The following is a 27,946-nucleotide window of genomic DNA, read 5'->3' as shown; positions in this document are numbered from 1 at the left end:
GGCGCGTTGGCAGGACCGGGAGAGAGTAACTGCGCACCGTGTCGGGGTGGATAAAGCTCTCCGTGCTCCCGCTGTCGATAAGGCAGGTAGTGGCGCGGCCGTTTACCGTAATGTCCATCATGGACCTGGACAGTTGGTGAGGGAGAGATGGGTCCAGCGTCACGGAGGCCAGCGTATGGTTGAGCGAGTCGCTGTGGTCGTCAGACGAGGCGGTGATTGAGTCCGGGTCACCCGCGATTGGAGTTGGAGGCGTCCAAGATGGCGGACAAAATGGCTGCGCCCATGATCCTGATCCCCACGCGGCTGGAGGTGTCCAAGATGGCGGACAAGATGGCTGCCCCCACGGTTCACACGCGGCGCTGCTGGCGTTAGCGGTTTTACCTTTGCAGGCGCTGACGTAGTGTCCTTTCTTCCCGCAGCCAGAGCAGGTAGCGTTTTTCGCCGGGCAGCGTGCTCTGGGGTGTTTTGCCTGGCCACAAAAGTAACATTTCGGGCCCTTGGACATCGCTGCAGCAGTTGGTGCCGGGGGTGGCGGTCCCATGACCCAAGGTTGCGGCGTCCACGGTGCGGAGCGGTTAGGGGAGAATGCGTCCATATTCCGGTGGGCCGCGCCTAGCAAGAGCGCGAGGGACACTGCCTTCTTCAGGTCGATTTCGCCCTTCTCCAGCAGTCTCTGCCGGGAGTAGTCGGACTTGAGGCCCGCAATGAAAGCATCTCGGATAAGTCCCTCCGTGTGTGTCGCGGCCGATACCTCTTTACAATCGCAGGCTCAGCCGAGTATCTGTAGTGCCCGTAGGAATGCCTCCACCGGTTCCCCGGACTGCAGTTTGCGGGATCTCAGGAAGTGTCTGGCATAAACCATATTTACCGGGCGTGTGTATTGTCCTTTTAGCAGATCGATAGCCGCCGCGTAGGTAGTCGCGTCCTGGATGAGCGTGTAGACTTGGTGGCCCACCTTGGAGGCCAGGATTTTTAGTTTGTTTCCATCTAGTGTCACGGCTGAGGCTTCCAGGTAAGCTTCGAAGCAACGCAGCCATTGTGCGAACTTGGTAGACAAACCCGCCTCTTGAGGGTCTAGGTCCAGGCATGTTGGTGCCGACATTTTGTTTTTGTTAATAAAATTGATGCGCTATCAATTACTCATAAAAGACGGAGAGTTAGGAGAGTAACTAAAAGGCTTTTATTAACAAAGAACAGAGCATGCCTCTCGTGGTTGACTGGTTTCCAAGAAGGCAGGGGGCTGCAGAGCAGTCACCTTTATACCTGGGCATGTGGGTGGAGCCAGGGGCGGAGCCAGCTGAGGCATGCATAGATACAACAGTGTGCAACAACAACAACAACGGTGAACAACAATAACAGTGGTTTACCACAACCCCCGATCTCTCCGGTTCCCCAATAGATGTACCCCTGACCCCCGATCTCTCTGCCCTCCCAATAGATGTACCCCTGACCCCCGATCTCTCCAGTTCCCCCAATAGATGTACCCCTGACCCCCGATCTCTCCAGTTCCCCCAATAGATGTTCCCCTGAACCCCGATATCTCCGCCCCTCCATAGATGTTCCCCTGACCCCCGATCTCTCTGGTCCCCCAATAGATGTACCCCTGACCCCCGATCTCTCCGGTTCCCCAATAGATGTACCCCTGACCCCCGATCTCTCCGGTCCCTGAATAGATGTATTGACCCCCGATCTCTCCGGTCCCCCAATAGATGTTCCCCGGACCCCTGATCTCGCCAGTTCCCCCAATAGATGTACCCCTGACCCCCGATCTCTCCATTTCCCCCAATAGACGTTCCCCTGAACGCCGATCTCTCCGCCCCTCCATAGATGTACCCCTGACCCCCGATCTCTCCGGTCCCCCAATAGATGTTCCCCTGACCCCTGATCTCTCCGGTCCCCCAATAGATGTCCCCCCGACCCCCGATCTCTCCAGTCCCCCAATAGATGTCCCCCTGACCCCCGATCTCTCCGCCCCCCCAATAGATGTTCCCCTGACCCCCGATCTCTCCGGTCCCCCAATAGATGTTCCCCTGACCCCTGATCTCTCCGGTCCCCCAATAGATGTTCCCCTGACCCCTGATCTCTCCAGTCCCCCAATAGATGTCCCCCTGACCCCCGATCTCTCCGCCCCCCCAATAGATGTTCCCCTGACCCCCGATCTCTCCGGTCCCCCAATAGATGTACCCCTGACACCCGATCTCTCCGGTCCCCCAATAGATGTTCCCCTGACCCCTGATCTCTCCAGTCCCCCAATAGATGTCCCCCTGACCCCCGATCTCTCCGCCCCCCAATAGATGTCCCCCTGACCCCCGATCTCTCCGCCCCTCCATAGATGTTCCCCTGACCCCCGATCTCTCCGCCCCTCCATAGATGTTCCCCTGACCCGCAATCTCTCCGGTCCCCCAATAGATGTTCCCCTGACACCCGATCTCTCCAGTTTCCCCCTAGATATTCCCCAGACCCCCGATCTCTCCGGTTCCCCAATAGATGTCCCCCTGACCCCCGATCTCTCTGGTCCCCCAATAGATGTTCCCCTGACCCCCAATCTCTCTGGTTCCCCCATAGATGTTCCCCTGACCCCCGATCTCTCCGGTTCCCCCAATTTGAAGTCGCCCCCCCGAGGTCCTGGATGTCACTGTCTCGCTGAGAGTGGTAACGAGTCTGCCCCTTTAAGGCCCCTCTAATTCCTGCATGAGGGAGGTTCAGACATGGGCCTGACACTGCAAGAGATAGGCTACATTAAGCTGGACATGCCCCTACCCCCGGGACAGCACCTTACCTGAAATGTGTCACCTCAGTCCGAAATTGTTTTATTGATCTCCAGGTGACATCTGCCCCTTTAATGAATCCCCTCCCCAAGCTTCCCCCACCACGGGCCCCCATCCTCCCCCACACCCCCATCTTCTGCTGCTGCAGTGATTCTATTGTGGCTGCACCAGATGATTTTCCAAATTAGCAGTAAGAGATTCTCTTTGTAGAGCAGAGATCCCCTGGGAGTTCACCTACACAACTAATTCACCCTAACTCAGAACAATGGGCTGGGATCACTGTGGCTGATGGATTCAGTGACGCAGAGTGTAATGTTAGACGGAGAGCACCTTCTACAATCGACTAATGTCTAATGAGTTCAGTGATGGGACAGTGTAGATGGAGCTTTACTCTGTATCTAACCCTTGCTGTACCTGCCCTGCGAGTGTTTGATGGGACAGTGTAGAGGGAGCTTTACTCTGTATCTAACCTGTGCTGTACCTGCCCTGGGAGTGTTTGATGGGACAGTGTAGAGGGAGCTTTACTCTGTATCTAAACCGTGCTGTACCTGCCCTGGGAGTGTTTCAATGGGACAGTGTAGAGGAAGCTTCACTCTGTATCTAACCCATGCTGTACCTGCCCTGGGAGTGTTTGATGGGACAGTGTAGAGGGAGCTTTACTCTGTATCTAACCCGTGCTGTACCTGCCCTGGGAGTGTTTGATGGGACAGTGTAGAGGGAGCTTTACTCTGTATCTAACCCGTGCTGTACCCGCCCTGGGAGTGTTTGATGGGGCAGGATTTTCACTTGGTGAAGCACTGAGTTCCAGTGAGAATGGGGAGCTGGGAGTGGAAGAAAGGTTTGAGAAGTGACCAGCATTAGCTGATAAACAGAGGGCCCAAGATCCCTGGGGTACAATGTGCAAAATAACAGCAATTCAGGAGCATCTATCTCCTGTGGAAGCAATGCAGACAGTTCCCATCCCGGTGGTTGACCTGATGGAGACTTGGAGGTGTCTACTTCCAACATCTGCAACATGTGGCAGGAGGTTTCTCACAACCTACTCAAAAGAGTGCGAGCCTGGGAGAGTGGTGAAACAACAAGGTGCGAGGAGGAAGTTAGGCAGCCTCTGTTTGGCAGCTGCTGCTCCATTTGATGCCTTCAGCCTGAACACCACACTTGCACAGGCTTTCCAAGACCTCAGCAGGACGATCAGTGTTATGGGATGGTTTCCTGGACCAATATGTCGAGGAACCAACCAGAGATCAGGCCATCTTAGACTGGGTATTATGTAACGAGAAAGGATTAATTAGCAATCTTGTTGTATGAGGCCCCTTGGGTCGGAGCGATCATGATATGATCAAATTCTTCATTAAGATGGAGAATGAAGTAGTTGAATCAGAGACTAGGGTCCTCAATTTAAATAAAGGAAACTACGATGGTCTGAGGCGCAAGTTGGGTAGGATTGATTGGGGAATGTCACTCAAAGGGTTGATGGTGGATAGGCAATGGCAAACATTCAAAGACCGCATGGATGAACTACAGAAAATGTTCATTCCAGTTTGGCACAAAAATAAAACAAAAAAGGTGACTCAACCGTGGCTAACAAGGGAAATTAGGGATAGCATAAGATCCAAGGAGAGGACATATAAATTGGCCAGAAAAAGCAATAATCCTGAGAATTGGGAGCAATTTAGGATTCAACAAAGGAGGACAAAGGGACTAATTAAGAAAGGGAAAATAGAATATGAGAGTAAGCTTGCGGGAACATAAAAACTGATTGTAAAAGCTTTTATAGCTATGTGAAGAGAAAAAGATTGGTGAAGTCAAGTGTAGGTCCCTTGCAGTCAGAATCAGGGGAATTTATAATGGGGAACAAAGAAATGGCAGACCAACTAAATACATATTTTGGTTCTGTCTTCAAAAAGGAGGACACAAATAACCTCCCAGAGATGCCGGGGAACATAGGATCTGATGAAAGGGACGAACTGAAAGAAATCAGTATTTGTAGGGAAATGGTGTTAGGGAAATTGATGGGATTGAAGGCCAATAAATCCCCAGGGCCTGATAATCTACATCCTAGGGTACTTAAGGAAGTGGCCCTAGAAATAGTAGATGCTTTGCTGATCATCTTCCAACATTTGATGGAATCTGGAACAGTACCCATGGATTGGAGGGTAGCTAATGTTACCCCACTATTCAAAAAAGGTGGTAGAGAGTAAACGAGGAATTACAGACCGGTAAGCCTGACATCGGTAGTGGAGAAAATGCTAGAGTCCATTATAAAAGATGTAATAGCAGAGCACTTGAAAAACAGTGACAGGATCAGACAAAGTCAACATGGATTCACAAAAGGTAAATCGTGCTTGACCAATCTACTGGAATTTTTTGAGGATGTAACTGGTAAAATAGATAAGGGAGAACCAGTGGATGTGGTGTATCTGGACTTTCAGAAGGCCTTCGATAAGGTCCCGCATAAGAGATTAGCGTGTAAAGTTAAGGCACATGGGATTGGGGGCAAGGTATTGACTTGGATAGAGAACTGGTTGGCAGACAGAAAGCAAAGAGTTGGAATAAACGGCTCTTTTTCCGAGTGGCAGGCAGTGACTAGTGGGGTACCGCAGGGATCGGTCCTTGGACCCCAGCTATTCACAATATATATTAATGATCTAGACAAGGGAACTAGATGTAATATCTCCAAATTTGCAGACGACACAAAGCTGGGTGGGCATGTGTGCTGTAAAGAGGAGGTCGAGAAACTCCAGGATGATTTGGACATGTTGGGTGATTGGGCAGAAACATGGCAGATGCAATATAACGTGGATAAATGTGAGGTTGTCCACTTTGGTGCCAAAAACAGGAAGGCAGATTATTATCTAAATGGCAATAGATTGGGAGAAGGGGAAGTGCAACGAGACCTGGGTGCCCTTGTGCACCAGTCGCTAAAGGTAAGCATGCAGGTGCAGCAGGCGGTTAAGAAGGCGAATGGTATGTTGGCCTTTGTAGCAAGAGGGTTTGAGTACAGGAACAAGGATGTCTTGCTGCAGTTGTACAGGGCCTTGGTGAGACCACATCTTGAGTATTGTGTGCAGTTGTGGTCGCCTTATCTGAGGAAGGATGTTCTTGCCATGGAAGGAGTTCAGCGAAGATTCACCAGGCTGATACCTGGGATGGCAGGAATGACGTATGAGGAGAGATTGGGTTGATTGGGCTTGTACTCACTGGAGTTTAGAAGACTGAGAGGTGATCTCATTGAAACTTATAAAATTCTGACAGGACTTGACAGACTAGATGCAGGAAGGATGTTCCCGATGGTCAGGGAGTCCAGAACCAGGGGACACAGTCTAAGGATAAAGGGTAGGCCATTTAGGACAGAAATCAGGAGGAATTTCTTCACCCAGAGAGTGGTGAACCTGTGGAACTCTCTACCACAGAAGGCGGTGGAGGCCAGTTCATTAAATATATTCAAGAAGGAGTTGGATATTTTTCTTAAGGCTAAAGGGATCAAGGGGTATGGGGAGAAAGCAGGGACCGGGTACTGAATTTGGATGATCAGCCATGATCACATTGAATGGCGGAGCAGGCTCGAGGGGCCGAATGGCCTACTCCTGCTCCTATCTTCTATGTTTCTATGTCTGTACTGACACCGACCGGTAACACTGCCCTCCACCAGTGGTCACTGATGTTGCTGCTTCTCACTGTGCTGACAGTGCAGCCACTTTTTGAAGTCCCCCCTCCAATGGCAGCACCTAAGGGAGCTGCTGACTGGGGCCTGGCACAACCCCTCCACAAGACAAGAGAATGGCAACTGGAAGTGGGTCGCCAGAGCAGCAGCTTCACTGTGACGCGATTCACCTCGGTCCTTGAAGGCCTCAGAGGGATCTTCTCACTGCTCAACCTTGTATCACTAATGGAGCACCTCATAGAAGTAGTAGATTGGAGATAAGTCAGGTAGTTGGTACAAAGGGTTGTCACGGTAGTAGAAAATAGTTGCATTTAGAGTGTAGGATATTGTTGGGAGCTTTGGGTGCATTTTAACCTGGGATGTAAAAATTATTTGGCCGAAGAAACTTCAGAGTTCATTTCTGCTGATGATTGCAGCTTAATGGACTTTAATGATGATGTGAGAGAGTGGGACTTCTGTGTTATGGACCTAAGGTACAGAAGCCTTTGGGAATGTAGGTCCTTGTGAGGCGACGGGGCGAGAGGAAGAGCAGCCAGGGAGGGCAGCATTTTATTTTATTCACTTTCTCAAATGTTGTTAACTGAAAGCACTCGGCTACAAGTAGCTGTGCCCTTTCTCTGGCTGCTGTCTCTCCTGCTCCATTGCCTCTCCTTTCTGTGATGTGGTGACTGAGGGCCTTCACCATCATCGTCATCATCATCAGCCCTTCAGCTTCAACAAGTAGCAACCATTTTTGCATAGCAGTATCAGGTAGGACTCAGCAAGCTACAATGACTCGAGAGTCTCGCTGGGATACATTGTAGAGCACCACCAGATTGATCCTGGCACCTAAAATAGGACTTAGGGGAGAAATTGGGTCTCACCCCCAAGCAGGAGGCGGGACGCTACTGGAAGCGCTCCCCCGCCTCTTGTGGCGCTCCCATTCAATATCGCGGCGCTACGTGCAGCAGCGCCACACACGCCGGCTCGTAGCGCCGCGGTACTGCAGGCCTCCCTCCCCTGATTAAAGGCGAGGGGCCTAGCGCAGCATGCACGGGGGCCCTGCTGGATCACCAGGGAGCGGGGTGCCGGGAAAAGAGCCTGGCATTCAAGAGGAGGAGGCGATCGCGGCCGGCACCCCGCGAGAGGGGGCAGGCGCTGGCAGGTGGCCCAAAAAATGGCCGCCCGACTGCTGCCCTTTAACTTGCGCTGCCGCGGCCGCAAAACGGCCACCCTGACCCTGTCAGACATATTGGCCTAGAAATTCACTAGCCTTAGCGCCGCTTTTGAGGCGCTAGAGGGACTAGCGCCAGAGTTATGGCCAGTTTAAAAATTCCCTGGGGCCCTAAATCGGCGTTGCACTGGTAGCGCTGCGCCGGCACCGATGACGTCATCGGTGTGCGCAGCGTCCCGGTTGCCGTGGTAACCCGCCCGAACTCCGAAATTGAGTTGCGGCCGCCTCGCCCGTGGCAGCCGCAAGCAACGTTCTGGCAGAGGTGCCTTACTCCAGTTTGCGCCGGCGCATTAAAGGCCCCGCGGCGGCCGGCCACTTTCCCGCCGGCCGCCTGCCCGCAGCTCCCTCCCCGGACTTCTCCCCCCCCCCCCGGAACAGATGCAAGCCCGGCACTTGTCCGAGGTGCCGGGCTCATTTTTAAGCTGATTTGCGCGGGCCGCGGCCGGGTGCAGGCAGCTCCTCCTTAACGGGAGGAGGAGGCCTGCACGTCCCCAGCCTGCCGCACCGCATCGGGTGCCGCAGCGCCGGAATTGCGGCGCGAAACGGCAGTTAGCGCCGATGTACCGCCGCAAAGACCCTTCAGTAGCGCCGGCAGCCGTTTGGGCGCGGCGCCACTGAATTTTTGGCGCGCGCAGGGGACTTAGCGCCGGCACTAACTTCCGGCGCTAAAGCCCTGGCTAAGCCAAAACCCAATTTCTAGGCCATTGTCTGCCGATAGGTCAGGAGGCGCGAGCCAAGTTTGCGGCCGGGGCGCAAGCGGGGTGCTGATGTCATCGCTGGAGGCGCAGCGCCGTGGGGCACTACCGACCACCGCCGCCACTAACCTCCCGCTGAATTTCATGGGAGGTGCAAAGCAACCGAATTTTTACCCTCTGCTATAGTTTGCTCTATCACAACTGCTATACCATCATGGACCTCAGTATATCTGATGTCCCCCCATGTCTGTAGAAGTCTTACTGGAGTCATCAGCCATGATCGCAGGGGATAGTCCTGATCCCAAATCAACCATCCGAATATATGGTTGCGAGTCAGGAGGGCTGCATGCTAAATTGTTGCATGATGAAAGCATCATGGTAACGTCCCGGGTATCTGGCATTGACATGCAGGATACAGTGATGATCACACACCGTCTGCACATTAATGAAATGAAAGTTTTTCCCATTCCTGAAGCTGAGGGATGTCATCTGGGGCTTTCAGTGCAATAAAGGTTCCATCAATTGCTTTGCAACTTCAGGCTGATTATAATGAGTTCTCACTCGCAAGCTGCAGAGCAATTAGACTCCGACCTCAGTCACTGTTACCCAACAGCAATGAAGGTGTCAGCAGTTGCTGAGTCTGAATATCACACTCCACAGACTCGAGCCCAGAATCTAAGGTGCCACTTCAGTGCAGGACTGAGGGAGTGCTGCACTGACGGAGGTTAAACCGAGGCCAGTCTGCCATCTCAGGCGGAAGTAAATGGTCCCATGGCACTAATCAAAGAAGAGCAGGTGATTTCTCCCTGGTGTCCTGGCAAATGGTTATCCCTGAATCAATATCACAAACAGATTACCTGATCCTATATCTCATTGCTATTTGTGAGCAAATTGGCTGCCGTATTTCCTACATGACATCAGCGACGACACTTCAATAACTGAACTGCCTGTAAAGCGCTTTGGAACGCCCTGGGATCATAAAAGGAACTATATCAAGACAAGTCCTTTTCTTTATTTTTAAACTCTGTGACCATATATAGATACAGTTTTACATCAGCAGCAGATTGATACCTTGTGCAATGGCACAGTGTGAAATAAACCGTCAACAGCACAATGGGAAATGCGTTAAAAGAATGATCACTGAAACTGATCAGCGTCAGTAGAGGCTCCGGCAATTTGTGCAGGTCAGGTATTGTTCTGCTCATTCTACCTGTCCTGGATGTTACCTGTAATCATACAGCTCGTGCACAAGCGGCATGGATTTTACGCTGCTCACGGTGGCATTAATTCAGCAGGGACTACTAGTAAACTGGTCTGTGCTCTGCTAGTAAACTGGTCTGGGTCCTGCTAGCAAACTGGTCTGGGTCCTGCTAGCAAACTGGCCTGTGTCCGGCTAGCAAACTGGTCAGTGCTCGGCTAGCAAACTGGTCTGTGTCCTGCTAGTAAACTGGTCTGTGCCCTGCTGGTAAACTGGTCTGTGTCCTGCTAGTAAACTGGTCTGTGCCCTGCTGGTAAACTGGTCTGTGTCCTGCTAGTAAACTGGTTTGTGCCTTTCCAAAAATCTGGTCTGTGTCCTGCTAGTAAACTGGTCTGTGTCCTGCTAGTAAACTGGTCTGTGCCCTGCAGGTAAACTGGTCCATGTCCTGCCATTAAACTGGTCTGTGACCTGCTAGTGAACTGGTCTGTGCCCTGCTAGTAAACTGGTCTGTGCCCTGCCAGAGAGTCTGGACTAGTCTGTTTCATGGACAGAGAGTCGGGTGCAGTCTGTTCAATGGACAGAGATTCTGGCCCAACCTGTCTCATGGACAAAGAGTCTGGTCTAATCTGTCTCAAGGACGGTGTGTTTGGTCCAGCCTGTCACATGGACAAAGAATCTGGTCGAGGCTATCTCATGGACAGAGTGCCTGGTACTGTCTGTCTCATTGTCAGAGATTCTGTTCCAGTCTGTCTCGTGGACAGAGATTCTGTTCCAGTCTGTCTCATGGACAGAGAATATGTTCCAGTCTGCCTCATGGACAGAGAATATGTTCCAGTCTGTCTCATGGACAGAGAGTCTGGTCCAGTCTGTCTCGTGGACAGAGAGTCTGGTCCAGTCTGTCTCGTGGACAGAGAGTCTGTTCCAGTCAATTCAATGGACAGAGATTCTGGCCCAATCTATCTCCTGGACAGAGAGTCTGGTCGAGTCTGTCTCATGGACGGTGTGTCTGGTCCAGTCTGTCACATAGACAAAGAGTCTGGTCGAGGCTGTCTCATGGACAGAGTGCCTGGTACTGTCTTTCTCATTGTCAGAGAGTCTGGTTGAGTCGGTATCCTGGACGGAGAGTCTGGTCCAGTCGGTATCATGGACAGAGAGTCTGGTCCAGTCTGTCTCATGGACAATGTGTGTGGTCCAGTCTGTGTAATGGTCAGAGCTTCTGGTCCAGCCTGTCTCTTGGATGCAGAAACATAGAAGATAGGAGCAGGAGTAGGCCATTTGGCCCCTCGAGCCTACTCTGCCATTTAATGAGATCATAGCTGATCATCCAAATTCAGTACCCTGTCCCTGCTTTCTCCCCATATCCCTTGATCCTTTTAGCCTTAAGAAATATATCTAACTCCTTCTTGAATATATTTAATGAATTGGCCTCAACTGCCTTTTGTGGTAGAGAATTCCACAGGTTCACCACTCTCTGGGTGAAGAAATTCCTCCTGATCTCTGTCCAAAATGGCTTACCCCTTATCTTTAGACTGTGACCTCTGGTTCTGGACTCCCCGCCATCGGGAACATCCTTCCTGTATCTAGTCTGTCTAGTCCTGTTAGAATTTTATAAGTTTCAATGAGATCTCCTCTCATTCTTCTAAACTCCAGCGAATATAAGCCCAATCGACCCAATCTCTCCTCATACGTCATTCCTGCCATCCCAGGTATCAGTCTGGTGAATCTTCGCTGCACTCCCTCCATGGCAAGAACATCCTTCCTCAGATAAGGCAACCAAAAGGCACACAATATTCAAGGTGTGGCCTCACCAAGGCCCTGTACAACTGCAGGTCCAGCCTGTCTCATGGATGGAGTTTCTGGCCCAGTCTGTTTCATGGACAGAGAGTCTTGTCTAGTCTGTCTCATGGACGGAGAGTCTGGTACTGTCTGTCTCATTGTCAGAAAGTCTGCTCGAGTCAGTCTCCTGGACGGAGAGACTCATCCAGTCGGTATCATGGACAAAGAGTCTGGACCAGTCTGTTTAATGGACAGAGATTCTGGTCCAATCTGTGTCATGATATCAGCAAATAGAGATGGTATTTGCCTGTTTGATTATGATGCCTTACCAGCAGGTTTGCATGTATTGATTGCTTGTGCCTGACCAGCAGAGGGCATGTGATGGAGACAAGCAAGGCAGTTTAGTTTAGTTTCAGTTTCGTTCTAGATGCATCACTAGCATGATGTCTCCTGTAAATGCTGTATAAAGAGTTGAACAGACTTTAGATTAAAAGACATTCTCTTTCATAAATGTCTCGTCATTGAACCCACAAAGAAATCAATACATGGCGTCAGAAGTGATTGAAAGAGATGAAGAGAAAAAATCCGAAGTTAAATCAGCTCTCCACAAATTAGCAAGCCAAAAGAGAACATCGTTGCTTACCATTGGAGAATAGCTAACGAAGTGAAAAAATGGAAGGTTTACACCCACTGGCGACGCTTCAGTTGACAGGTAATGTGGCTGAAAATTGGAGGAGGTTCAAACAACGTTTGGGGTTGTATTTATCAGCAATCGGAGCTGACGAGAAAGGTGATAAAATGAAAGCGTCACTGTTCTTACATGTCGTGGGTGATGAAGCGCTGGAGGTGTATAATAACTTCACATTCGCTGCTGATGGAGACAAAATGAAGCTAGATAAAATAATGGAACAGTTTGAGGCCTACTGCATACCTAAACGTAACGTGACATTTGAGAGGCACAGATTTTTCACGTGCACAGAAAACGGGTGAGACTATTGATCAGTATGTGACTGAACTGAGAAACAGAAGCAAATCGTGTGAATTTGGGGGACTTACAGACTCGCTGATAAAAGACAGACTGGTGTGTGGTATTCCGAATAATGGTCTAAGGGAAAGACTGCTAAGAGAGCAAGATCTAGACCTGGGAAAAGCCATAGCACTGTGTAGGGCTACAGAGACTGTGAAGTTGCAGGCAAAGGAGCTGTTCAGTGACAGTAGCTGCAACGTGGATGCAGTGAGAAAGAACGGATACAAACCGTTTAACAAAAAGAGCGCCAATGTGAAAAAAGAGGCGTGGCCAGCGAACGAAAATGAAAGGGACAATCGAAAGTCATGTAGTCGATGCGGTACACAGCATCCACCAAGAAAGTGTCCAGCATATGGTAAAACATGCAATAGTTGCAACAAAAACAACCCTTATGCCCGTTGCTGCAAGAACCAAGTGCAACAAAGCAAGGTCCATGCAGTAGATGAAAGCGACATAGAGGAGTTCTATGTAGATGTTGTGTCTGAAAACAAAAAAGAAGAAAGAGACTGGATGTTGACACTAAAAGTGAATGACATACATATTCCATTTAAATTGGATACTGGAGCACAAGTTAATGTGATATCAGAGACTGATTTTAAGAAAATTAGACCCAGACCAAAGATACATGGAATAAAAGTGAAAGTGACAGGATACTCAGGTACTGATATACCAGTGAAAGGAAGATGCATTGTCAAAGTAACACACAAGGACAGAGAGCACACGCTAGCATTAATCGTGGTGCCAAAGGATGTGCAAGCCATACCAGGTTTAAAAGCCTGTGAGAGACTGAACCTGGTAAAGAGAGTCCTCGTTGTGGAAAGCGAAGGAGAGACAGTCTATGATGAACTCATGAAAGAGTACAAAGACCTATTTAAGGGTCTAGGCTGCATTCCAGGAGAACACACGATCAGAGTAGATAAAAGTATGACACCGGTCATACATCCATGCAGAAAAGTTCCGTTTGCTCTTCAAAAGCAACTGAAGGCAGAGTTGGACAGGATGGAAAGCCTGAATGTGATTCGGAAGATAGATGAGCCAACTGAGTGGGTGAGTTCCCTCGTCGTAGTGGACAAAAAGAATGGAAAGCTCAGAATTTGCCTGGATCCAAGAGATCTAAACAGAGCAATAAAGAGAGAGCACTTCAAGCTTCCTACACGTGAGGAAATCATGGCACAGTTTGCAAATGCAAAATATTTCAGCAAGTTAGATGCATCATCAGGATTTTGGCAGATGAAATTGGACGAAGCTAGTTCAAGACTGTGCACGTTCCACAGTCAATTTGGCAGATACAGATTCCTAAGGTTACCATTTGGCATTGCCTCAGCTCCTGAAGTGTATCACAAGACTATCCATATGATCTATGAGCACCTGGAGGGAGTTGATACATCAATGGATGACATCATAGTATGGGGAACCACGCGAACTGAGCATGACGAGAGACTGAAAAAAGTGCTGGAAGCAACAAGGAAAACAAACCTGAAGCTGAATAGAGAGAAATGCCAGCTCGGGGTGACAGAACTTACATTCGTGGGAGATATCCTTAGCAGTGAGGGCATCAGACCAGATCCCAGAAAGGTGTCCGCCATTGAGAATATGCCAAAGCCACAATGCAAAAAGGACGTGCAGAGGTTTAATGGAATGATCAACTACATGGGTAAATTCATATCCAACCTCTCAGAAAAGATGGCGCCACTGAGACGACTAACTGAAAAGAACATAGAATGGGAATGGAATCATGAGCATGAGAAGTCATGGAGCGATCTAAAGAAACTGCTCACAGAGGAACCAGTTCTGAGGTTTTATGACCCAGCGAGACCCATCAAGACATCATCAGATGCATCACAGAGTGGGCTCGGTGCCGTTCTTCTGCAAAAATAATACTACTGGCAACCTATTGCATATGCATCGCGCTCAATGACAGACGCGATATGCTCAAATAGAAAAGGAGCTGCTCAGCATCACATACGCCTGTGAAAGATTTCACCAGTTTGTGGCAGGACAAGCAATCAGTGTAGAGACTGACCATAAGCCCTTGATTGCATTGTTCCAAAAGCCACTAAATAGCTGTCTGCTTAGAATACAAAGAATGATGATCAGGCTGCAACGCTATGCACTGAATGTTGCGTACACACCGGGTAAGCTGAAGTATACAGCAGACACGTTGTCCAGAGCTGTTGACCCAAGTGAGCCCGCAAACACCACAATGGATGAAAAAGTGAACGCCTACGTGGACATGATCACAAGTGCACTGCCCATAGCAGATGCAAAAATGGAGCTCATAAAGACTGAGACAAACAAAGATGAAACAATGAGACGACTGAGGAAAAGCATCTTGGAGGGATGGCCCAACATGAAGCAAGACTGCTCACCTGACATGGCAGAGTACTGGAACTGCAGGGCGGAACTATCAGTGGTCGAAGACATCATCTACAAAGGAAGTAAAATAGTTATCCCAAAGAGTCTGAGAAAAGAGATGTTAAAAAAGATCCATGGAGGACATCTGGGAATCAAAGTGTAAGAAAAGAGCACGAGAGGTGATGTACTGGCCACGAATCAACCAAGATGTGACAAATGAGGTGTCAAACTGCACAATATGCCTGAAATATTGAGCAAGCAATTTGGTAGAACCACTAAAGCCACACCCAGCACCAGACAGACCTTACCAGAAGGTAGGCGCTGACCTATTCGTATGTCAAGGGAAGGACTATCTTGTAGTCACAGACTATTACTCCCTGTATCCAGAGGTTTGTAGACTGCACACCACCACTGCAGATACTATGATAACATGTATGAAAGCCATATTCTCCAGACATGGTGTGGCAAGTGAGGTCTTCACAGACAATGGACCCCAGTTTTACAATGCAAGTTTCCGACACTTTGCCAAAGAGTGGGACTTTGTCCACACAACGTCAAGTCCTCACTATCCACAGTCCAATGGACTAGTGGAAAAATCGGTCCAGACAGTGAAAAGACTGATGTACAAGGCAAAAGACAGTGGAACTGACTTCTACCAAAGCATGCTTGTATACCGCACAACGCCGCTCGAGTGTGGTATGTCACCAGCCCAACTCCTGATGGGACGTCGGCTAAGGTCAAACCTACCCATCCCGGAGAACCTCCTGAAAACAAAAGAGGGGGAGAAAGTTCAAAGAACAACAGAAAGAAAAGCAAAAGTACTACTATGACCGAGGAACACAAAACCTACCTGAACTCCACACTGGTGACCAAGTAAGGTTCAAAGACAAAACAAACACATAGACTCAGAAGGGAACTGTCCTGAGTGAAGTTCAACCAAGATCATACACCATTCAGACAGATGAGGGTGCTGTTCTGAGAAGAAATCGTCGAGATCTTCTCATGGGACCAGCCACAGCAGGTCAAGAGACTGATACTGTTGAACAACCTGATCACACAGCTGAGAACACATCATCTGAGGCAACCACTCCGATTCAAGGACAATCAATCAGAAAATCCTCAAGACACGTGAAGCCTCCTGAGAGGCTCATTGAGCAAATTTAAGGACTATTGTTATAGAAGGAAGTAATGTTATCTTATTCTTTCTTCAAGTTCTAGTGTATTGACATATTTCATGTGAACACACAAAGCAAGGTTAAAAAACCTTGATCATGATAATGATAACGTAAGTTCATTAAGTGTTACAGTTAAAATGCAGATTAATACAAAGAAAACATGTTAGTTAAAAGTAAAATACTTTTGTTTTAAGGAAAGGAGATGTAATGATATCAGCAAATAGAGATGGTATTTGCCTGTTTTGATTATGATGCCTTACCAGCAGGTTTGCATGTATTGATTGCTTGTGCCTGACCAGCAGAGGGCATGTGACGGAGACAAGCAAGGCAGTTTAGTTTAGTTTCAGTTTCGTTCTAGATGCATCACTAGCATGATGTCTCCTGTAAATGCTGTATAAAGAGTTGAACAGACTTTAGATTAAAAGACATTCTCTTTCATAAATATCTCGTCATTGAACCCACAAAGAAATCAATACAATCTGTTTCATGGACAGAGAGTCTGGTCCAGTCGGTATCATGGACAGAGAGAGTGGTCCAGTCGGTATCATGGACAGAGAGTCTGGTCCAGTCTGTTTCATGGACCGTGATTTTGGTCCAGTTTGTTTCATGGACAGTGAGTATGGTTGAGCCTGTCTCATGGACGGTGTGTCTGGTTCTGTCTGTATAATAGACAGAGAGTCTGGTCTATTCTGTTTCATGGAGGGAGAGTCTGGTCGAGGCAGTCTAATGGACAGAGTATCTGTAACTGTCTGTCTCATTTTCAGAGAGTCTGGTTTAGTCTTTTTCATCGAAAGAGATTCTGGTCCAGTCTGTCTCATGCACAGAGAGTCTGGTCGAGTCCGTCTCATGGACAGAGAGTCTGGGCCAGCCTGTTTAATGGACGGAGTTCTGGTCCAGTCTGTCTCATGGATGGAAAGTCCCTTCCAATCTGTCTCAACGACAGAGACTCTGGTCCAGTCTGTCTCACGGACAGAGTCTGGCCCAGTCTGTTTCATGGACAGCGAGGTTGGCCCAGTCTGTCTCATGGACGGAGAGTCTGTTCCAGTCTGTCTCATGGACAGTGTGTCTGGTCCAGTCTGTATAATAGACAGAGAGTCTGGTCCAGTCTGTCTCATGCACAGAGAGTCTGGTCCATCCTGTCTAATGGATGGAGAGTCTGGTCCAGTCTGTCTCATGGATGGAAAGTCTCTTCCAGTCTGTCTCATGGACAGAGAGTCTGGTCTAGTCTGTCTCATGGACAGAGTGTCTGGTACTGTCTGTCTCATTGCCAGAGAGTCTGGTCGAGTCTGTCTCATGGACAGAGTGTCTGGCCCAGTCAGTATAATAGACAGAGAGTCTGGACTAGTCTGTCTCATTGTCAGGAAGTCTGCTCGAATCTGTCTTATTGATGGAGTGTCTGGTCCAGTCTGTCTCATGGACAGAGATTCTGGTCCATTCTGTCTCGGACAGAGATTCTGGTCCAGTCTGTCTCATGGACGGAGAGTCTGATCCAGTCTGTTTCATGGACAGAGATTCTGGTCCAGTCTGTCTCATGGACAGAGATTCTGGTCCAGTCTGTATCATGGGCAGAGATTCTGTCCAGTCTGTCTCATGGACTGAGAGTCTGGTCCAGTCTGTTTCATGAACAGAGAGTCTGGTCGAGGCTGTCTCATGGACAGAGTATCTGTAACTGTCTGTCTCATGGACAGAGAGTCTGGTCCAGTCTGTCTCATGGATGGAGAATCTGCTCCAGTCTGTCTCATGGACGGAGAGTCTGGTCCAGTCTGTTTCATGGACCGGGAGTCTGGTCAAGGCTGTCTCATGGACAGAGAGCCTGGTTCAGCCTGTATAATAGACAGAGAGTCTGGTCTAGTCTGTTTCATGGATGGAGAATCTGGTCAAGGCTGTCGCATGAACAGAGTATCTGTAACTGTCTGTCTCATGGTCATAGACTCTGGTCCAGTCTGTTTCATGGACAGAGAGTCTGATCCAGTCTGTTTCATGGACAGTGAGTCTGTTTCATGGTCTGGTTTAGTCTGTATAATAGACAGAGAGTCTGGTCTAGTCTGTTTCATGGGCGGAGAGTCTGGTACTGTCTGTCTCATTGTCAGGTAGTCTGGTCGAGTCTGTCTCATGGACGGAGAGTTTGTTTCAGTCGGTATCATGGAGAGAGAGTCTGGTCCAGTCTTTCTCATGGAGAGAGAGGTCTGGTCCAGTCTTTCTCATGGAGAGAGAGTCTGGTCCAGTCTTTCTCATGGAGAGAGAGTCTGGTCCAGTCTTTCTCATGGACAGAGAGTCTGGTCCAGTCTTTCTCATGGACAGAGAGTCTGGTCCAGTCTTTCTCATGGACAGAGAGTCTGGTCCAGTCTTTCTCATGGACAGAGATTCTGGTCCAGTCTTTCTCATGGAGAGAGAGTCTGGTCCAGTCTTTCTCATGGACAGATGGTCCAGTCTTTCTCATGGACAGAGATTCTGGTCCAGTCTTTCTCATGGAGAGAGAGTCTGGTCCAGTCTGTTTAATGGACAGAAGGTCTGGTTTTTGTTGTGCAAATATTTTGTGCTCTTCCTCTCTGAACCTTTGGTGGTGTGGAGGAAAAACTGTCGTAAGGAGTCATGATTTGTTGTTGCCTCTTCATTTGTTAATTGGCGAAGTTAGATTAATTGTTAGAGCTACACTGGACTAACCCAAATAAGGCAGAGAGTAAAATGTTCAGGCTTGAGATGAACGAAAGTGGCCAACAAGCTGTTTAAATGAGCAAAATGTGTTGAGATAATCATTTATTTCCTCCTTCATCACAAGATTGCTTCACTACTGAAATTGGCTTCTTAATCCCAACATAAAGAGCCTTGAGAAGGGCCTTGGAGATTGTATGCTGCTTCTATTCATACGCTGTTGAATTAGCAGTGAGCAGAGACTGAGCGACTAATCCTACACAGCAGGAACAAAGGGATCACACCATTGACACCGAGCTTAGCAGCCCAGCCCAACAGAGCTCAGCGTTCCAATACAATGCCTGGTCATATTTGAAAATAATATGGTGCACACATTGGGCAGGACAGCTGAGAATCATATCACTGTTAAATTACACTTTGATAGGAGCAGTCTAAAACTCCATCAGGAGAACTACAGCCAACCAGCCACAGAGACTACAGCTCTTTAGGGGGATCAAGATGGAAAGGGCATATCTGGTTCCTGGCTTAGACACAGAGTAAAGTTCCCTCTACACTGCCCCATCAAACACTCGCAGAGCAGGTACAGCACGGGTTAGATAGAGAGTAAATATTGTGTCTCAAGGGGTTTTATACCCTTACCTATATAACAATTAAGAAGGACTCCGGGGTGGAGAGTTTAGGTAACGGCCATTTTATTTACAATGTGCTTCTTCACTCAATGCACTACATTTCCCATAGTGCATTGCAAATCACCACTACGGTATCCCATGTGGGACAATTCTAATACACATTCAAAATACACAACATATTTCCTCCCCCTTAAAATAGAATGTCCACAAAACAGAATAACTGAAAATGACCATAACTTTGGAAGAGAGGGTAGACTGCCTCTACATTCCGCTAACCCTGGGGATTATTCTGCCCCATGCACACAGGTTAGCACTAACTGTAACTAAGGCACTCTGGAGGCTGCCTTTCTCTTTGGGGGTAACGCCTAGTCTCAGGAGCAGGCTCTGGCTGGCTCTCCCGTGACCCTGCAGGCGTGGCTTCCTCCCTCAATGGCACAAGAGTGGATGGTGCCACTGTCTCAGGGTCGGACGACCAGTCCCTGCTGGAGCCCCCAGCAGGTCCTTGATCCTCTGTTTCTTGGGTTACCTGTGGCGACTGTCTTGGCAGTAACTGGTCTACATGCCGTCTCCATGTTCGGTCATCTCCGGTGCGGACTCGGTATGAAATGGGGCCCGTCTTTTGAATGACCGTAGCCGGGACCCACCGCTCTGGGGTGGTGTAGTTACGTGCGAGAACTTTGCCCCCTACCACAAAGTGTCATTCTTTAGACCTCTGAGCTCGTCTGCTGACTTGATCCTGCTGATTGGTGTGCACCACTGCTTCTGTGGACATTGGCCTCAGCAGGTCAAGCCGTGTCCGTAGCTGCCTTCCCATGAGTAGGTAAGCAGGAGATGCTCCAGTCGTAGCATGAGGCGTGTTTCGGTATTTCAGCAAGAAAGCATTCAGGCGCTGCTTTAGAGGAGCATCACTTCTTGCCGCTTTCAACGCGCGTTTCAGCATTCTGACAAATCTCTCCGCCAATCCATTCGTGGATGGATGATAAGGCGCGGAGAACGTGTGCTGGATTCCATTGCTCTTGAGGAACTCCTCCATCTCCTGGGATGTGAACTGTGTTCCATTGTCGGTTACGATCTGCTCCGGCAGACCAAATCGCCCGAACATCTCTCTGAGTCTCGATGGTTTTCTCCGTAGTGGTAGTGGACATTACTGCAACCTCCGGCCATTTGCAATGGGAGTCCACCGTGACCAGGAACATCGCTCCTTCCACTGGTCCCGCGAAGTCCAGATGGATCCGTTGCCACGGTGTCGCCGGCCATTCCCATGGATGCAGTGGTGCTGCTCTTCGCGTATCCCTGGTTGTCTCGCATGATGGGCATGATTTCGTTTCAACTTCAATTTCATGATCCAGACCGGGCCACCAGAAATAGCTTCGTGCCAGCTCCTTCATCCAGACAATACCACAATGTCCTGAGTGCAGCTCGTTGAGGACATGTTTCCGCAGCTTTGGTGGTATGATCACTCGCATGCCCCAAAGGAGGCATCCTGATGTGACAGACAACTCCTTCTCTCTTGACAGGTAAGGTAGGAGCTCAGGTGGTGCGTCTGACACCCGTGATCCGTCTCCTCGCATCACCCAATCCAGCACCTTGGATAGCGTGGGGTCCACTCTGGTCTCTTTCTTGACCTGCCGGGCCATGACAGGGGCATTGCTCACCATGTCAAAGTAGAAAATCTTCTGCTCACAGCCTTCGGAGGGCACAGGCAGCGGAAGTCTTGACAATCCGTCCGCATTGCCATGTGCTGCTGACCTCCAGTATTTGTGTTGTAATTGTGAGCGCTTAACATCAGCGCCCAGCGCTGCATCCTGCACGCTGCCAGGGAGGGTATTCCTGTGTGTGGACCAAAGATCGATGTCAGAGGACGATGATCCGTCAGCAAGGTGAATTTCCTTCTGAACAAGTAGTGATGGAACTTTTTGATTCCAAAGATGATGCCCAAAGCCTCTTTTTCGATCTGTGGGTATTTCACCTCCGCCTTGCTCAGGGACCTTGACGCGAATGCAATCGGCTTCTCTTCGCCTGAGGGAAAGATGTGGGACACGACCGCGCCGACGCCATAAGGCGACGCGTCACAGGCCAGCTGAATCTGCAACGACGGGTCAAAGTGCGTCAACACTCTGGGGTCAGTCAAAGCTGCTTTGGCTTTCTTGAATGCAGCTTCGCACTCCTTCGTCCACGCCCAGGCCTTGCCCTGACACAGCAAATCATGTAATGGCTTCAACAGTGATGCCAGCTGTGGAATAAACTTTCCGTAATAGTTCAGGAGACCTAAGAATGACCGCAGCTGGCCGACATGTGTAGGAGCGTTGGCAATGGCTTTCACTTTTGACGGTGCTGTGTGTAGGCCGTCCGCGTAGATGACATGGCCTAGGTACTCCACTGATGGCTTGAAAAATTCGCATTTGTCCTTGCGAACGCGTAAGCCATATTCTTCAAGTCTTCCCAGTGTCTTTGTCAGGTTCTGCAGATGCTCGTTGTCGTCCTTTCCTGTGACAAGGATATCGTCGAGATAACATTGTACCCCTGGAATGCCGCTTAAGATCTGGTCCATAGCCCACTGAAACAATGCTGGTGCTGACGTTATACCAAAGGGTAAGCGGCAGTACCTGTAGAGGCCCTTGTGGGTGGCGATGGTGAGGTACTTCTGTGAGTCCTCTTCTACATGCATCTGCAAGTAGGCTTGGCATAGATTAACCTTGCTAAACTTCTGACCACCTGCTAGACCCGCGAAAAGATCTTCAATGATGGGGAGGGGGTACTGTTCAGCTGAGAGCACAGGATTCACTGTTACTTTGAAATCTCCACATAAGCGAACCGCGCCGTCACTCTTCATCACTGGTACCACGGGCGTGGCCCACTCACTGTGCGAAACCGGCACCAGGACCCCTATCTTAACCAGACACTCCAGGTCAGCCTCCACCTTTGGTCTGAGGGTGTAGGGAACGTTCCTGGCCTTCAGGAATCGTGGCTGGCTGTCAGGCTTCACCTTGAGTTTGACCGTAATCCCCTTCATACTCCCCAATTCTCCGTCAAAGACAGCCGCATGCTTTGTCAACACTGCCACTAGCCCCGCCTCTTCGACTGACACCGCATTCACTTTTTTCCAATCCAGATGAATTTTCTCCAACCATGGCCTGCCCATCAGGGATGGATAGTCACCCTTGACCACATAAACTGGCAGCATCATGGTTTGTCCATTAAGCTCTACCTTGACCTCCGCCTTACCCAGCATTGGGACTGTTTCCCCAGTGTAGGTCTTTAAGATGAGCTTGGCCGGCGTCAGTGATAGGTGGTTCAGTTTTTCTTTGAATAGCTTCTCTGAAATCAAGGAGACAGTGGCCCCCGTATCCAGCTCCATTTTGACCGGTATTCCCTCTAGTAGTGGAGTGAATCCATAGCCTGATGAGCCCCCATTCACCGTTAACACATGGAGATTCAGCTCCCCATCAGAGTCTGTGTCACTGTCTTCCTGTTCTTGTTTCACCATGTGTAGGTTTTTCTTTTTAGAACGCCAGTTGGATGTGTTTCCTTGTTTGTTTTTGTGTGTCTCTGTGTAGGATTATTTGCTTTGCCCTTTACACACACGTTCAATGTGTCCTTTCTTTTCACATTTCCAACAGGTCAGGTCTTTACACCAGCAGTCAGATGGCTGATGACCTGACCTTCCACATCTGTAACACTCTCTGGCGCCCCTTGCATGCTTATCCGGTGTAGCTGCTACCCTGTGCACTCTTGTTGCAGCCCCCAACAGCTGTGCATCTTTAGCTGCTAACTCCATAGACACAGCGAGCGCCACTGCTGATTTAAGCATCAGTTTGTCAGTCATGAGCAAGCGCTTCTGTGTTGCTTCACATCTTAATCCACACACAAACCTATCACGGACAGTGTCATTTAGAATTTCACCAAACTCACAATGCTCAGTTAGCTTCTTTAGCACTGCAACATATTCGGCTATGGACTCACCCTCCCCTTGGTTTCGTTTGTGAAACCTGAACCTCTCTGCAATCAGCAGCGGCTTGGGTGCGAAATGTGTTTTCAAACCTTCCACAATCTGATCATATGTCTTCGCGCCGGGCTTATCCGGGTGCGTCAAACTCCGTAACATGCCAAATGTTTTTGCTCCGATCACACTGAGGAACGTTGCCACTTTCACGTCATCTTTAATGCCATTTGCAGTCACGAAAAATCCGAAACACTCTGTATAAGCACTGCATTGCTCCGCCGTTTCATCAAATGGTCCAAACGCTCCGGTTAGCGTAGCTATTTTGTTTTCTTTTTTTTTCTTTACACTCATTTTCCTCCACTTTTTTTTAAAAAATTTTTACAGTCCTTTTCCTCCATTTCGTTTCACTGTATCATTACTCTCCCCCTTCTTATTTGTGTAACACACGAACTGCCACCTTTACGAGGCGATTGCATCAGCACTAAACTGCGGGCGCGCCATTAAGAAAAGACAGGAACTTCTTACTTTAAACATCGCCGATTCCAGTGCAAAGTGATGCGCAAGTGTGTCGTCCTCGTCGCCACTTTTATTGTGTTTCAAGGGGTTTTATACACTTACCTATATAACAATTAAGAAGGACTCCGGGGTGGAGAGTTTAGTTAACGGCCATTTTATTTACAAGGTGCTTCTTCACTCAATGCACTACATTTCCCATAGAGCATTGCAGATCACCACTATGGTATCCCATGTGGGACAATTCTAATACACATTCAAAATACACAACAGTAAAGCTACCTCTACTCAGTCCCATCAAACACTCCCAGGGCAGATACAGCACGGGTTAGATACAGAGTAAAGCTCCCTCGACACTGGCCCATCAAACACTCCCAATGCTGGTAGAGCACGGGTTAGATACAGAGTAAAGCTCCCTCTACACTGTCCCATCAAACATTTCCAGGGCAGGTACAGCACGGGTTAGATACAGAGTAAAGCTCCCTCTACACTGTCCCATCAAACACTCCCAGGGCAGGTACAGCACGGGTTAGATACAGAGTAAAGCTCCCTCTACACTGTCCCATCAAACATTTCCAGGGCAGGTACAGCACGGGTTAGATACAGAGTAAAGCTCCCTCTACAGTGCCCCAACAAACACTCTCAGATCAGGTACAGCACATAGAAACATAGAAGATAGGAGCAGGAGTAGGCCATTCGGCCTCTCGAGCCTGCTCCGCCATTTAATGAGATCACGGCTGATCATCCAAATTCAGTACCCTGTCCCTGCTTTCTCCCCATATCCCCTGATCCCTTTAGCCTGAAGAAATATATCTTACTCCTTCTTGAATATATTTAATGAATTGGCCTCTACTGCCTTCTGTGGTAGAAAATTCCACAGATTCACCACTCTCTGGGTGAAGAAATTCCTCCTCATCTCAGTCCTAAATGGCTCACCCCTTATCCTTAGCCTGTGAGCCCTGGTTCTGGACTCTCCCGCCATTGGGAACATCCTTCCTGCATCTAGTCTGTCTAGTCCTGTTAGAATTTTATAAGTTTCAATGAGGTCCCCTCTCATTCTTCTAAACTCTAGCAAATATAAGCCTAATTGACCCAATCTCTCTTTATACGTTATTCCTGCCATCCCAGGTATCAGTCTGATGAATCTTCACTGCACTCCCTCCATGGCCAGAACATCCTTACTCAGATAAGGCAAACAAAACTGCACAGGATACTCAAGGTTTGGTCTCACCAAGGCCCTGTACAACTGTAGCAAGACATCCTTGCTCCTGTACTCGAATCCTCTCACTATGAAGGCCAACATACCATTTGCCTTCTTAACCGCCTGCTGCACCTGCATGCTTACATTCAGCGACTGGTGCACAAGGACACCCAGGTCTCATTGCACTTCCCCTTTTCCCAATCTATTGCCGTTCAGATAATAATCTGCCTTCCTGTTTTTGCCACCAAAGTGGATAACCTCGCATTTATCCACATTATACTGCATCTGCCATGCATCTGCCCAATCACCCAACCTGTCCAAATCATACTGGAGTTTCTCTGCATCCTCCTCACAGCACACACGCCCACCCAGCTTTGTGTCGTCTGCAACTTGGAGATATTACATCTAGTTCCCTCGTCTAGATCAGTAATATATATTGTGAACAACTGGGGTCCTAGGACCAATCCCTGCGGTACCCCACTAGTCACTGCCTGCCACTCGGAAAAAGACCCATTTATTCCAACTCTTTGTTTCCTGTCTGCTAACCAGTTTTCTATCCAAGTCAGTACCTTACTCCCAATCCCATGTGCTTTAACTTTGCACGCTAATTTCTTATGCGGGCCCTTATCGAAAGCCTTCTGAAAGTCCAAATACATCACATCCACTGGTTCTCCCTTATCTATTCTACCAGTCACATCCTCAAAAAATTCCAGTAGATTAGTCAAGCATGATTTATCCTTTTGTAAATCCATGTTGACTTTGTCCGATCCTGTCGCTGTTTTCCAAGTGCTCTGATATTACATCTTTTATAATGGACTCCAGCATTTTCCCCACTATCGATGTTAGGCTTACCGGTCTATAATTCCCTGTTTTCTCTCTACCATCTTTTTTAAATAGTGGGGTTACATTAGCTACCTTCGAATCCATGGGAACTGTTCCAGAGTCTATAGAATATTGGAAGATGACCAGCAATGCATCTACTATTTCTAGGGTCACTTCCTTAAGTACCCTAGGATGTAGATTATCAGGCCCTGGGGATTTTTCGGCCTTCAATCCCGTCAATTTCCCCAACACCATTTCCCTACAAATACTGATTTCATTCAGTTCCTCCCTCGCATTAGATCCTATTTTCCCCGACATGTCTGGGAGCTTATTTGTGTCCTTTTTTGTGAAGACAGAACCAAAGTATGTATTTAATTGGTCGGCCATTTCTTTGTTCCCCATTATAAATTCCCCTGATTCTGGCTGCAAGGGACCCACACTTGACTTCACCAATCTTTTTCTCTTCACATATCTATAGAAGCTTTTACAGTCAGTTTTTATGTTCCCTGAAAGCTTACTCTCCTACTCTATTTTCCCCCTCTTAATTAATTCCTTTGTCCTCTTTTGCTGAATCCTAAACTGCTTCCAATCCTCAGGTTTGCTGCTCTTGCTGGGCAATTTATATGTCCTCTCCTTGGATTTTATGCTATCCCTAATTTCCCTTGTTAACCATGGTTGAGTCACCTGTTTTGTTTTATTTTTATGCCAAACAGGGATGAACACATTCTGTAGTTCATCCATGCAATCATTAAATGTTTGTCATTGCCTATCCACCGTCAACCCTTTAAGTAACTTTCCCCAATCCATCCTAGCCAACTCGCGCCTCATACCATCGTAGTTTCCTTTATGTAAATACAGGGCCCTAGTCTCTGAGTCAACCACTTCACTCTCAATCTTAATGAAGAATTCTATCATATTATGTGTTTCATTAGCTACCCTCCAATCAATGGGAACTGTTCCAGAGTCTATAGACGGGTTAGATACAGAGTAAAGTTCCCTCAACACTGTCCCATCAACACTCCCAGGGCAGGTAAAGCACAGGTTAGATACAGAGTAAAGCTCCCTCTGCACTGTCCCAGCAAACACTCCCAAGGCAGGTACCGCATGGTTAGATACAGAGTAAAGCTCCCTCTACACTGCATTAAAAAAACAAGCCTGAAGGCTTTGTGTCTTAATGCGAGGAACATTCATAATAAGGTGGATGAATTAGCTGCGCAAATAGAGGTAAACGAATATGATATGATTGGGATTACGGAAACATGGCTCCAGGGTGGCCAAGGCTGGGAACTCAACATCCAGGGGTATTCAATATTCAGGAAAGATAGGCAAAAAGGAAAAGGAGGTGAGGTAGCATTGCTGGTTAAAGAAGGGATTAACACGATTGTAAGGAAGGATATTAGCTCTGATGATGTGGAATGTGTATGGGTAGAACTGAAAAATACCACGGGGCAGAAAACATTAGTGGGAGTGGTATATAGACCTCCAAACAGTAATGCGGAGGTTGGGGATGGCATTAAAAGGGAAATTAGAGAAGCGTGCAATAAGGGCACAGAAGTTATCATGGGTGACTTTAATCTACATATAGATTGGGCTAACCAAATTAGTAACAATGCTGTGGAGGAGGAATTCCTGGACTGTACACGGGATGGTTTCCTGGAAAATATGTCGAGGAACCAACTAGATATCAGGCCAACTTAGACGGGGTATTATGTAATGAGAAAGGATTAATTAGCAATCTTGTTGTGCGAGGCTCCTTGGGTTGGACCGATCATAATATGATAGAATTCTTCATTAAGATGAAGTAGTTGACTCAGAGACTAGGGTCCTGAATTTAAATAAAGGAAACTACGATGGTATGAGGCACGAGTTGGGTAGGATTGATTGGGGAATGTCACTCAGAGGGTTGATGGTGGATAGGCAATGGCAAACATTCAAAGATCACATGGATGAACTACAGAATTTGTTCATAAAAATAAAACAAAAAAGGTAACTCAACCGTGGCTAACAAGGGAAATTAGGGATAGCATAAGATCTAAGGAGAGGACATATAAATTGGCCAGAAAAAGCAGCAAACCTGAGGATTGGAAGCAGTTTAGGATTCAACAAAGGAGGACAAAGGTATTAATTAAGAAGGGGACAATAGAGTAAGAGAGTAAGCTTGCAGGGAACATAAAATCTGACTGTAAAAGCTTTTATATATATGTGAAGAGAAAAAGATTGGTGAAGTCAAGCATAGATCCCTTGCAGTCAGAATCAGGAGAATTTATAATGGGGAACAAAGAAATGGCAGGCCAATTAAATACATACTTTGGTTC

At 48.2% G+C, this 27,946-nt stretch overlaps 1 protein-coding gene across 2 annotated transcripts in view; it reads left to right on the top strand.

The window, feature by feature from the left end:
- The first annotated feature begins 9,201 nt into the window (after positions 1-9,201).
- c1qtnf4 (C1q and TNF related 4) overlaps positions 9,202-27,946 on the top strand; it is a 193,376-nt gene continuing 174,631 nt past the window's right edge. The window contains exon 1 of one of the 2 annotated variants that reach the window (XM_086008457.1): positions 9,202-9,524. The gene's annotated coding sequence lies outside the window, so the exon portion shown is untranslated. The remainder of the gene's footprint in view (positions 9,525-27,946) is intronic. The other variant, XM_086008456.1, reaches the window with a different exon arrangement.

This window comes from Somniosus microcephalus, chromosome 15 (assembly GCF_052327205.1).
Source record: "Somniosus microcephalus isolate GS21.2 chromosome 15, FLI_Smic_1.0, whole genome shotgun sequence".
NCBI classification, from domain to species: domain Eukaryota; kingdom Metazoa; phylum Chordata; class Chondrichthyes; order Squaliformes; family Somniosidae; genus Somniosus; species Somniosus microcephalus.
This window is presented reverse-complemented; position numbering and strand designations above follow the sequence as displayed.